This window comes from Procambarus clarkii, chromosome 32 (assembly GCF_040958095.1).
Source record: "Procambarus clarkii isolate CNS0578487 chromosome 32, FALCON_Pclarkii_2.0, whole genome shotgun sequence".
NCBI classification, from domain to species: domain Eukaryota; kingdom Metazoa; phylum Arthropoda; class Malacostraca; order Decapoda; family Cambaridae; genus Procambarus; species Procambarus clarkii.
The window spans coordinates 41,097,119-41,110,472 of record NC_091181.1 but is presented as its reverse complement, the minus strand read 5'-3'; the positions used below and the strand labels follow the sequence as shown (position 1 = coordinate 41,110,472).

Genomic DNA, 13,354 nt, shown 5'->3' with positions numbered 1-13,354 from the left:
AACTTACCAAAATATGAACAATACATAACTAGCACATATTCATTAAATACACAACTAAGCAATTTCTGCAAATACACATACAAAAACATATGCATACAACTTTCACAAAACAATACACAATTTATAGAAATATAATCAATACATAATTGCAATAATAATACAACTTATGCAAAATACATAATCTGCACAATTAATACACAAGTATATTAATTGTGCTATATATGTACAAACATAACCAATTAGGTCAAACAATACACAATTTGCATGATATTTTTCTGGGTATATTTAGGACATTAATTATAATATGCTGAGTTTAACCAACTCCCCAAAAGTCAGAATTTCACATATAAAAATGGTGCATATGACTTCCGATGAGCTCAATATATAACACATTCTTTTTCCATTAAGATATCAACATTATTAGTGCTAAACTATTAATCTAACATATGTCCACTGTTTTTATGTCTTATTAATACCTTCCTTGTTACATCCTCTCCAATCAGACCACCCATATTTATGTATTTATTCAAACCATCTAACAGACTTATTTGTTCTAGCCTTAGTTATGTTAGGGCAGGTGGGGTTAGGTGGAGTCAGTATTTTCTATGATAATTTTAGACAAATTTGCTATATCTTATCAAAATGCATCCTGTTAAAACTTAAATTCATCTAAATCTATCAAAAATATACTTATACTATGCAAATTTGACTAAATTCAACCTAGCTAAACTAACTAAATATGAGCATCCCATATCCTCACATACAAGCCTATGTCGCCTCTGTCCATACATTATATGAGTCTGCCATATAGCTCGAACCCCAAATAGGAAAATTTACACTATTTCATAAACATACTAGTTCATTACCCTAAGATATTATATATGTCCTTCCCTACACCACCTCACCAATCCTGACCTGGCATAATCAAACCTAGATTTAGTTCAAGTTGGTGAAATTTAAGCTATGCCACTTTAATTCGACATAATTTATGGCAATTTCCACCAAATATACCCAAATGTTGCGTAGCATAGCACTGCCAAAGCCCATTTTCGCCTATTCCATACTACCCTACACGACCTCATCTAACCTGACCTAGCATATCCAAATCTAGATTTGGTTAAAGTTGATGAAATTTAAGCTATTCCCACCTAAATTTGACCTAATTTAAGGCAATTTCCACCAAATATACCCAAATGTTGTGTATCATAGCATCGCCATAGCCCATTTTTACCTACATTTTCTCCTATTCCATCCTACCCTACGCAACCTTACCTAACCTATCCTAGCATATCCAAACCTAGATTTGGCTAAAGTCGGCGAAATTTAAGTTATCCCATATAAATTTGACCTAATTTAAGACAATTTCCACCAAATATACCCAAAAATGTTTTGGAACATAGCACGGCCAAAGCTCATTTTAGCTGAGTTTTCACCTATTCCAGCCTGCCCTAGACAACCCTACCCAGCCTCTCCTGGCATATCCAAAGTCAGATTTGATTATAGTTGGCAAAATTTATGCCTTTCCAACCTAAATTTTACCTAATTTAAGCCAATTTCCACCGAATATACCCAAATGTTTTGTATCTTAGCATGGCCAAAGTTCATTTTAGCTGAGTTTTCACCTATTCCAACCTGCCCTAGACAACCCTACCCGGCCTCTCCTGGCATATCCAAAGTCAGATTTGATTATAGTTGGCAAAATTTATGCCTTTCCCACCTAAATTTTACCTAATTTATGCCAATTTCCACCGAATATACCCAAATGTTTTGTATCTTAGCATGGTCAAAGTTCATTTCAGCCAAGTTTTTCACCTATTCCATCTTACCTTACACAGCCTTACCTAACCTGACCAAGCATATCCCAAGCTAGATTTGATTAGAGTTCGTGAAATTTATGCTTACTCACCTAAATTCAACCTAATTTAAGACAATTTCTACCCAATATACCCAAAATGTTTTCTTACATAGCTCAGCCAAAGACCATTTTAGCCGAGTTTTCACATATTCCAACCTACCCTACATAGCCTTACCTATCCCTGACCTAGCAGATTTGATTAAAGTTGGGGAGATTTAAGCTATCGCCATCAAATTGGAGACAATTTCCACCAAATATGCCTAAATGCTGTGTATCATAGCACAGCCAAAACCTATTTTATCCACATTTTCACCCATTCCAACTAAACCTGGACCCAACCTCTAATGCGACATATACTCAGAGAAGTGATGTTTTTTGGATATGAACCTAAATGCCCGTGCATAACCTGCAAGAGTCTTGGAGCTTTGTTGAATATTTTATCTATTTTTCTTCGAAAACTGAAGTTTTGGATATGAACCTATCCGCACTGTGCCTAACCTGCTAGGTTCTTTGTTGAACATCGTAACCATATTCATAGAAAAGTGATGTTTTGGATATGGACCTAACAGCCCCTCTCCTTTAAAACTTGGAACTGTGTTCAATATTGTAGATATAGTGTTGGGTATGTGTTTTGTTTTTACACATCAACCCAACTGTCCTGGACCTAACCTCCCTTCATCTAACTTCAAATTTATCGTAAATATGGAAGGAACGTGTTGTTTGTGCATCAACCCAACCGTCCTTGACCTAACCTCCATTTATCAAACTTCAAATTTATCATAAATATAGGAGGACCGTGTTATTTGTACATCAACCCAGCCGTCCTGGGCCTAACCTCCCTTTATCTAACTTCAAATATATTGTATTTATGGGAAGAAGGTGTTGTTTATGCATCAACCCAACCTCCCTGGACCTAACCTCTGATACATGAATCTTGGTTCAATATTGCATCATACTCGTACCATATTTTTTTTCACATAATTCAACCATCCTCAACCTAACCTCTATTACCTGGGGGAGGGAGGTTAATGGAAAATATGATAATAATGGGAATTTTCTCTACATCAGTTCAACTTAACCATCCTTAACCAAACCTTAGTTAGAAAGGGATATAACTCACCAAAACTATTTAATTACCATTTACCCAATTTTCCTTATCCTAACCTATAACTAGAGGGTTTAGACCCCCCCTTTACCTCGAAATTATAGTATAGGGTTAAATTAGGGAATGTTGGGTTCATATGTGAAAATATATTCCTACCTTAAATATGTAGTATAATTTCGAGGTAAAGGGGGGTCTAAACCCTCTAGTTATAGGTTAGGATAAGGAAAATTGGGTAAATGGTAATTAAATAGTTTTGGTGAGTTATATCCCTTTCTAACTAAGGTTTGGTTAAGGATGGTTAAGTTGAACTGATGTAGAGAAAATTCCCATTATTATCATATTTTCCATTAACCTCCCTCCCCCAGGTAATAGAGGTTAGGTTGAGGATGGTTGAATTATGTGAAAAAAAATATGGTACGAGTATGATGCAATATTGAACCAAGATTCGTGTATCAGAGGTTAGGTCCAGGGAGGTTGGGTTGATGCATAAACAACACCTTCTTCCCATAAATACAATATATTTGAAATTAGATAAAGGGAGGTTAGGCCCAGGACGGCTGGGTTGATGCACAAATAACACGGTCCTCCTATATTTATGATAAATTTGAAGTTTGATAAATGGAGGTTAGGTCAAGGACGGTTGGGTTGATGCACAAACAACACGTTCCTTCCATATTTACGATAAATTTGAAGTTAGATGAAGGGAGGTTAGGTCCAGGACAGTTGGGTTGATGTGTAAAAACAAAACACATACCCAACACTATATCTATAATACTGAACACAGTTCCAAGTTTTAAAGGAGAGGGGCTGTTAGGTCCATATCCAAAACATCACTTTTCTATGAATATGGTTACGATGTTCAACAAAGAACCTAGCAGGTTAGGCACAGTGCGGATAGGTTCATATCCAAAACTTCAGTTTTCGAAGAAAAATAGATAAAATATTCAACAAAGCTCCAAGACTCTTGCAGGTTATGCACGGGCATTTAGGTTCATATCCAAAAAACATCACTTCTCTGAGTATATGTCGCATTAGAGGTTGGGTCCAGGTTTAGTTGGAATGGGTGAAAATGTGGATAAAATAGGTTTTGGCTGTGCTATGATACACAGCATTTAGGCATATTTGGTGGAAATTGTCTCCAATTTGATGGCGATAGCTTAAATTTCCCCAACTTTAATCAAATCTGCTAGGTCAGGGATAGGTAAGGCTATGTAGGGTAGGTTGGAATATGTGAAAACTCGGCTAAAATGGTCTTTGGCTGAGCTATGTAACAAAACATTTTGGGTATATTGGGTAGAAATTGTCTTAAATTAGGTTGAATTTAGGTGAGTAAGCATAAATTTCACGAACTCTAATCAAATCTAGCTTGGGATATGCTAGGTCAGGTTAGGTAAGGCTGTGTAAGGTAAGATGGAATAGGTGAAAAACTTGGCTGAAATGAACTTTGACCATGCTAAGATACAAAACATTTGGGTATATTCGGTGGAAATTGGCATAAATTAGGTAAAATTTAGGTGGGAAAGGCATAAATTTTGCCAACTATAATCAAATCTGATTTTGGATATGCCAGGAGAGGCCGGGTAGGGTTGTCTAGGGCAGGTTGGAATAGGTGAAAACTCAGCTAAAATGAACTTTGGCCATGCTAAGATACAAAACATTTGGGTATATTCGGTGGAAATTGGCTTAAATTAGGTAAAATTTAGGTTGGAAAGGCATAAATTTTGCCAACTATAATCAAATCTGACTTTGGATATGCCAGGAGAGGCTGGGTAGGGTTGTCTAGGGCAGGTTGGAATAGGTGAAAACTCAGCTAAAATGAGCTTTGGCCGTGCTATGTTCCAAAACATTTTTGGGTATATTTGGTGGAAATTGTCTTAAATTAGGTCAAATTTATATGGGATAACTTAAATTTCGCCGACTTTAGCCAAATCTAGGTTTGGATATGCTAGGATAGGTTAGGTAAGGTTGCGTAGGGTAGGATGGAATAGGAGAAAATGTAGGTAAAAATGGGCTATGGCGATGCTATGATACACAACATTTGGGTATATTTGGTGGAAATTGCCTTAAATTAGGTCAAATTTAGGTGGGAATAGCTTAAATTTCATCAACTTTAACCAAATCTAGATTTGGATATGCTAGGTCAGGTTAGATGAGGTCGTGTAGGGTAGTATGGAATAGGCGAAAATGGGCTTTGGCAGTGCTATGCTACGCAACATTTGGGTATATTTGGTGGAAATTGCCATAAATTATGTCGAATTAAAGTGGCATAGCTTAAATTTCACTAACTTGAACTAAATCTAGGTTTGATTATGCCAGGTCAGGATAGGTGAGGTGGTGTAGGGAAGGACATATATAATATCTTAGGGTAATGAACTAGTATGTTTATGAAATAGTGTAAATTTTCCTATTTGGGGTTCGTGCTATATGGCAGACTCATATAATGTATGGACAGAGGCGACATAGGCTTGTATGTGAGGATATGGGATGCTCATATTTAGTTAGTTTAGCTAGGTTGAATTTAGTCAAATTTGCATAGTATAAGTATATTTTTGATAGATTTAGATGAATTTAAGTTTTAACAGGATGCATTTTGATAAGATATAGCAAATTTGTCTAAAATTATCATAGAAAATACTGACTTCACCTAACCCCACCTGCCCTAACATAACTAAGGCTAGAACAAATAAGTCTGTTAGATGGTTTGAATAAATACATAAATATGGGTGGTCTGATTGGAGAGGATGTAACAAGGAAGGTATTAATAAGACATAAAAACAGTGGACATATGTTAGATGAATAGTTTAGCACTAATAATGTTGATATCTTAATGGAAAAAGAATGTGTTATATATTGAGCTCATCGGAAGTCATATGCACCATTTTTATATGTGAAATTCTGACTTTTGGGGAGTTGGTTAAACTCAGCATATTATAATTAATGTCCTAAATATACCCAGAAAAATATCATGCAAATTGTGTATTGTTTGACCTAGTTGGTTGTGTTTGTACATATATAGCACAATTAATATACTTGTGTATTAATTGTGCAGATTATGTATTTTGCATAAGTTGTATGATTATTGCAATTATGTTTTGATTATATTTCTATAAATTGTGTATTGTTTTGTGAAAGTTGTATGCATATGTTTTTGTATGTGTATTTGCGGAAATTGCTTAGTTGTGTATTTAATGAATATGTGCTAGTTATGTATTGTTCATATTTTGGTAAGTTGTGTATTGATTATATTTTTGAGCAAGTTGTGTAAATGCCGCAATTATATTTGTGTAAATCGTGTATTTATGCTAGTTGTGTATTTTCATATTTGGGGTAGTTATGTATTGTATGTATTTGTGCTAGATATGCATTTGTACAAGTTGTGTAATAATTGTATAAGTTGTGTATTAATTGCGCATGTTGTGTAATTGCATATGGACGATTAGTTTATTTATACCTTTGTGTATTGATTGTCATTGTGCAAGTTGAGTAATTCTATAGCAAGTTTTCTTGTATTAATTGTGCAAAGATGTAAAATAATTACACAAACTGTGTAATAATTGTCCATGTTTTATAATAATTTTTGTGATAATAGTGCATTTATGCAAGTTGTGTTTTTAATTTGTTGAAGTGGAACTGGTGCAACTGTATTTGTGTGTGAAAATTTTGTATTTTGTGTAAGCTCTGTAATCTGATAAAATAGATCTTCATGGTGTAAGTGTATTTTGGTTTATGAGACAATGTGTGGGTATTTTGTGAAAATTATGTTTGTGAAATTGTGTAATTTTAGTAAAAGCGCATTTTTGATTGTCTAAATGCATAAGCATTTTGTTATATTTGTGAAAAATACCGTACTTTGTGTAAATGTCATACTCTGAGTGTCCATGCAATATTGTGTAAATGCTACATTTTCATGTCCAACTGACATATTTTTGCATGTAAATGTTATATTTTTGTCTATAAATGACATATTTTTGTGTGATGGCATATTTTGAGTGTAAATAATATATTTTGTGCATAAATGGCATATTTGGTGTGTAGATGCTGTATTTTCTGTGTGCATGACATAAATTGCATCTGATTAATGGGGAAATGGTGGCAAAAAACTAGGCTATTCTCTATGAATGTATAGGTTGTGGAGTATGAGTAGGTATTTATGCTTGTACTTGCGACTGTTGGTTTAGAAACAAGTTACCTGATTTGCGTAGCAAGACTAGGATTTTTTGAGGTGTAGAAATGTTTAGCCTATGAATATAGTAGCTAGCATCCAGCTGAGTTGCTAGATGGATGAATTGAGGTGCGACATTTGGATATCTATTTGATGGATGTGAGGACAGTTGACTAGCCTATGAAAACAGCCACTAATCCGCTGTACTGCCAGATGTGTGGTAACTACTTGTGGATTATAGTAGAATATCTAGCTATAGGGTTTCATAATTGTTGTTATGTATAAAACTAGAATAAGAGCTATTTATTAAAACTATTATTGTAAACTAATACTTTAAGTGGGATCCCTTGGTTGTTTTAAGCATAGGGTGGACATGAATGAGATTGGGTGGAAATATATAGGAGCTGCCTCGTATGGGCCAATAGGACCTCTGCAGTTACCTTTATTCTTATATTCAGCTCACCTGCTATGCTGCCAGATGTACGATTCTGCTTAAATTGCAGTACGACATTTGGGCTTCTGTTATACTTTTGAACTTATCACTGAATAATGATTGCAGTTGTGGATGACTAAAATGTATATTCTTAGTCCTCTGATTAGGTTAGGTAGGGATGGATAGTCTAGTCATTTTGAATAATAACATCAAATACACATGCCAGTAGGACGCCAAAGGGCGCATTGGTTATCTGGTGACGTCATACATAGTTGACCAGTCAGGTGCTGTAATACCTTGACACCTATGTGCTTATGACCAGCAATACCTTATCCCTATACCTGAGGTCGCTTTTCATGATGCCGCTAAACAACAACAATAACTGGTCTGTAGAATGTATTTGTTTGCTATATATAATAAGTTAGGTTAGGATGGTTTGATCGGGTTTATGAATAACACAAAATATAAGCAATGAGCGAAAATACGAGCTATTGTAGCTGAATATTGAATGATGAATCACAGAGTACAGTTGAGGTATTAAGCCAGATTAAGAGTTCACACTTATGTGTGAACCTCCTAGGGTCCGCATTTAGCATGTTGACGCCTCGCGCCGCATTAGGGATGATGACGTCAGAAAAGAAGGTCTTATTTCAAAACATGAGAGGCTTGCTTTAACTGAATGTAGTATTCCTATATATATATATATATATATATATATATATATATATATATATATATATATATATATATATATATATATATATATATATATATATATATATATATATATACACTAAATGAGTATTTTTGATTTGTTATATGCTACACTAAGGTGTGGGGGAAGGTATGTTTTTGAAAGAATGTGAGATGTGCATATATATTTATGTACGTGCATATATATTTATGTACGTGCATATATATTTATGTACGTGCATATATATTTATATACGTGCATATATATTTATGTACGTGCATATATATTTATGTACGTGCATATATATTTATGTGTTATGAACCTCTATTGGATTCGTACTGAAATCGCATTGAAGTCACCACGCCTGGCAGGGGACTGTTTTCTTACAAATGGATGATAGTGGGTTTTCATTTTTATTTGCCCTATGCTCAATAAGCATTCCTTGAAGAAAAGATTCACAAAGCTTAAGTTGCATTATCTACAAAGGCGAAGAAGAAATAGGGGAAACATGGCAAAAGCGTTATTAATGGGTTATTAATACTGTAAACACGAAACAATGGACATAAATTGGAATAAGTTTTTGATTTAGGAAAATGATCTGGGTAAATACTGGTTCTGTAACATGGTTGAACTCATTTTTTATGTTAATATGAAATCTTGCCTATAAAATGTTCTTAGACAATGGGAAACAGTATGGTAATACCTTATTTAGAAAAACGAGCTTATAATGGTTAACGTCATTGCACATTAGGTTTGACCGAAGGCAGCATTTGAATCATCCTTTGCTATAAATATTGAAAATGGGAATAAATAAACTATAACAGAAAACGGAGTTATTCAGGGAAGATGAAGACTGGGTGACGTCATTGACAATTAGCGATGTCTGTGCATGGCTCACCGGGGTAACGAAAAACGTGTATGCCAGAACGCTGCAGGTGAAAAAAGCAAAATTGCAGCGTTCTGGCATACTCTCCACTACTACTCACAGGGTACACAATCACAGGGCACTCACAGAGCACACACTCACAGGGCACACACTCACAGGGCACACACTCACAGGGTACACAATCTCAGGGCACTCACAGAGCACACATTCACAGGGCACACACTAACACGGCACTCACGGGGCACACACTCACAGAGCACACACTCACAGGGCATTCACTCACGTGTTACACACTCACAGGGCACACACTCACAGGGTACACAATCTCAGGGCACTCACAGAGCACACATTCACAGGGCACACACTAACACGGCACTCACGGGGCACACACGCACAGAGCACACACTCAAAGGGCACACACTCAGAGGGCTCTCACTCACAAGGCAGACACTCACAGGGCACTCAAAGTGCACACACTCACAGGGCATTCACTCACAGGGAACACACTACCAGGGCCCTCACAGGGCACACACTAACAGGGCACTCAAAGAGCACAGACTCAAAGGGCACACACTCACATGGCATTCACTCACAGGGCACACAATCACAGGGCACACACTAACACGGCACCCACGGGGCACTCACAGGGCACACACTCACAGGGCACAAAGTAACAGGGCACACGCTAACAGGGCACACACTCACAGGGCACACACTCAGGGGGCATTCACTCACAGCGCACACAATCACAGGGCACACACTAACACGGCACTCATGGGGCACTTACAGGGCACACACTCACAGGGCACAAACTAACAGGGCACACGCTAACAGGGGACTCACAGGGCACACACTCAGGGGGCATTCACTCACAGGGCACACACTCACAGGGTACACAATCACAGGTCACACACTCACAGGGAACACACTCACATGACACACAATCACAGGACACACACTCACAGGGCACACACTCACATGACACACAATCACAGGAATCACACTCACAGGGCACACACAGGGCCCACAATCACAGGTCACACACTCACAGGGCACACACTCACAGGGCACTCACACACATGGCACACTATCACAGGGCACACACTCACAGGTCACACACTCACAGGGCACACATTCACAGGGTACACAATCACAGGCACACACTCACATGGCACACAATCACAGGTCACACACTCACAGGGCACTCAATCAAACGACACTCTCAGGGCACTCGCTCAAAAGCACTCTCTCACAGGACACACACACTGAGGACACGCTCATAATTTCGATTTTCCTATCACGTTTCTTAGAATGCCTCCTGCTTGTGGTGGTAGTGCTGGTGGTGGTAGTGCTGGTGGTGGTGGTGGTGCTACTGGTGGTGGTGGTGCTACTGGTGGTGGTGGTGCTACTGGTGGTGGTGGTGCTACTGGTAGTGGTGGTGCTACTGGTTATGGTGGTGCTACTGGTTGTGGTAATGCTACTGGTTGTGGTGGTGCTACTGGTTGTGGTGGTGCTACTGGTAGTGGTGGTGCTACTGGTGGTGGTGGTGGTGCTTGTGGTAGTGGTGTTGGTGCTCCTTGTGGTGGTGGTGCTGCTTGTGGTGGTGGTGTTGGTGCTGCTTGTGGTGGTGGTGTTGGTGCTGCTTGTGGTAGTGGTAGTGCTGATTGTGGTGGTGGTGGTGCTGCTGCTTGTGGTAGTGGTAGTGCTGATTGTGGTGGTGGTGGTGCTGCTGCTTGTGGTAGTGGTGGTGCTGCTGCTTGTGGTGGTGGTGGTGCTGCTGCTTGTGGTGGTGGTGGTGCTGCTTGTGGTGGTGGTGGTGGTGGTGGTGCTGCTGCTTGTGGTAGTGGTAGTGCTGATTGTGGTGGTGGTGGTGCTGCTGCTTGTGGTTGTGGTGGTGGTGCTGCTTGTGGTGGTGGTGGTGCTGCTTGTGGTGGTGGTGGTGGTGATTGTGGTGGTGGTGGTGGTGCTGCTGCTTGTGGTAGTGGTAGTGCTGAGTGTGGTGGTGGTGGTGCTCCTGCTGCTTGTGGTGGTGGTGGTGCTCCTGCTGCTTGTGGTGGTGGTGGTGCTGCTTGTGGTGGTGGTGGTGCTGCTGCTTGTGGTGGTGGTGGTGGTGATTGTGGTGGTGGTGCTGCTTGTGGTGGTGGTGGTGGTAGTGTTGCTAGTGGTGGTGGTGGTGCTGCTGCTTGTGGTAGTGGTGGTGCTGGTGCTTGTGGTGGTGGTGGTGCTCCTGCTGCTTGTGGTGGTGGTGGTGGTGCTGATTGTGGTGGTGCTGATTGTGGTGGTGGTGGTGGTGGTGCTGCTTGTGGTGGTGCTGCTGCTTGTTGTGGTGGTGCTGCTGCTTGTGGTGGTGGTGCTGCTGCTTGTGGTAGTGGTGGTGCTGCTGCTTGTGGTGGTGGTGGTGGTGGTGCTGCTTATGGTGGTGGTGGTGCTGCTGCTTGTGGTGGTTGTGGTGGTGGTGCTGCTTGTGGTGGTGTTGCTTGTGGTTGTGGTGGTGCTGCTTGTGGTGGTGTTGATTGTGGTGGTGGTGGTGGTGTTGATTGTGGTGGTGGTGGTGGTGCTGCTTGTGGTGGTGGTGCTGCTGCTTGTGGTGGTGGTGCTGCTTGTGGTGGTGGTGGTGCTGCTGCTGGTGGTGGTGCTGCTGCTGCTTGTGGTGGTGGTGCTGCTTGTGGTGGTGGTGCTGCTGCTGCTGGTGGTGGTGCTGCTGCTGCTTGTGGTGGTGGTGCTGCTTGTGGTGGTGGTGCTGCTTGTGGTGGTGGTGGTGCTGCTTGTGGTGCTGGTGGTGCTGCTTGTGGTGGTGGTGGTGGTGCTGCTTGTGGTGGTGGTGCTGCTTGTGGTGGTGGTGCTGCTGCTTGTGGTGGTGGTGATGCTGCTGCTTGTGGTGGTGGTGATGCTGCTGCTTGTGGTGGTGGTGGTGGTGCTGCTGCTTGTGGTGGTGGTGATGCTGCTGCTTGTGGTGGTGGTGGTGCTGCTGCTTGTGTTGGTGGTGGTGGTGGTGCTGCTGCTTGTGCTGCTGCTTGTGGTGGTGGTGGTGGTGGTGCTGCTTGTGGTGGTGGTGGTGGTGCTGCTTGTGGTGGTAGTGGTGGTGCTGCTTGTGGTGGTGGTGCTGCTGCTGCTTGTGGTGGTGGTGGTGCTGCTTGTGGTGGTGGTGGTGGTGCTGCTTCTGGTGGTGGTGGTGGTGCTGCTTGTGGTGGTGGTGGTGGTACTGCTTGTGGTGGTGGTGGTGGTGCTGCTTGTGGTGGTGGTGGTGCTGCTTGTGGTGCTGCTGCTTGTGTTGGTGGTGGTGGTGGTGGTGCTGCTTGTAGTGGTAGTGGTGGTGCTGCTTGTGGTGGTGGTGGTGCTGCTTGTGGTGGTAGTGGTGGTGCTGCTTGTGGTGGTGGTGCTGCTGCTGCTTGTGGTGGTGGTGGTGCTGCTTGTGGTGGTGGTGGTGGTGCTGCTTCTGGTGGTGGTGGTGCTGCTGCTTGTGGTGGTGGTGGTGGTACTGCTTGTGGTGGTGGTGGTGGTGCTGCTTGTGGTGGTGGTGGTGCTGCTTGTGGTGGTGCTGCTGCTTGTGTTGGTGGTGGTGGTGGTGGTGCTGCTTGTAGCGGTAGTGGTGGTGCTGCTTGTGGTGGTGGTGGTGCTGCTGCTTGTGGTGGTGGTGGTGCTGCTTGTGGTGGTGGTGCTGCTGCTGCTTGTGGTGGTGGTGGTGCTGCTGCTTGTGGTGGTGGTGATGCTGCTTGTGGTGGTGGTGGTGCTGCTGCTTGTGGTGGTGGTGGTGCTGCTGCTTTTGGTGGTGGTGCTTCTTGTGGTGGTGGTGGTGCTTGTGGTGGTGGTGCTGCATGTGGTGGTGGTGGTGGTGGTGCTGCTGCTTGTGGTGGTGGTGGTGCTGCTGCTTGTGGTGGTGGTGGTGGTGGTGGTGGTGCTGCTGCTTGTGGTGGTGGTGGTGCTGCTTGTGGTGGTGGTGGTGCTGCTGCTTGTGGTGGTGGTGGTGCTGCTGCTTGTGGTGGTGGTGGTGCTGCTGCTTGTGGTGGTGGTGGTGCTGCTGCTTGTGGTGGTGGTGGTGCTGCTGCTTGTGTTGGTGGTGGTGCTGCTGCTTGTGGTGGTGGTGGTGGTGGTGGTGGTGCTGCTGCTTGTGGTGGTGGTGCTGCTTGTGGTGGTGGTGGTGCTGCTGCTTTTGGTGGTGGTGCTGCTTGTGGTGGTGGTGGTGCTGCTGCTTGTGGTGGTGGTGGTGATGGTGCTGCTG

The 13,354-nt window shown here is 42.0% G+C and overlaps 1 protein-coding gene across 1 annotated transcript in view; it reads left to right on the top strand.

The window, feature by feature from the left end:
* Positions 1-13,354, top strand: part of LOC138370541 (uncharacterized) — a 276,089-nt gene that overhangs the window by 215,964 nt on the left and 46,771 nt on the right. The gene's annotated exons all lie outside the window — the stretch shown is intronic.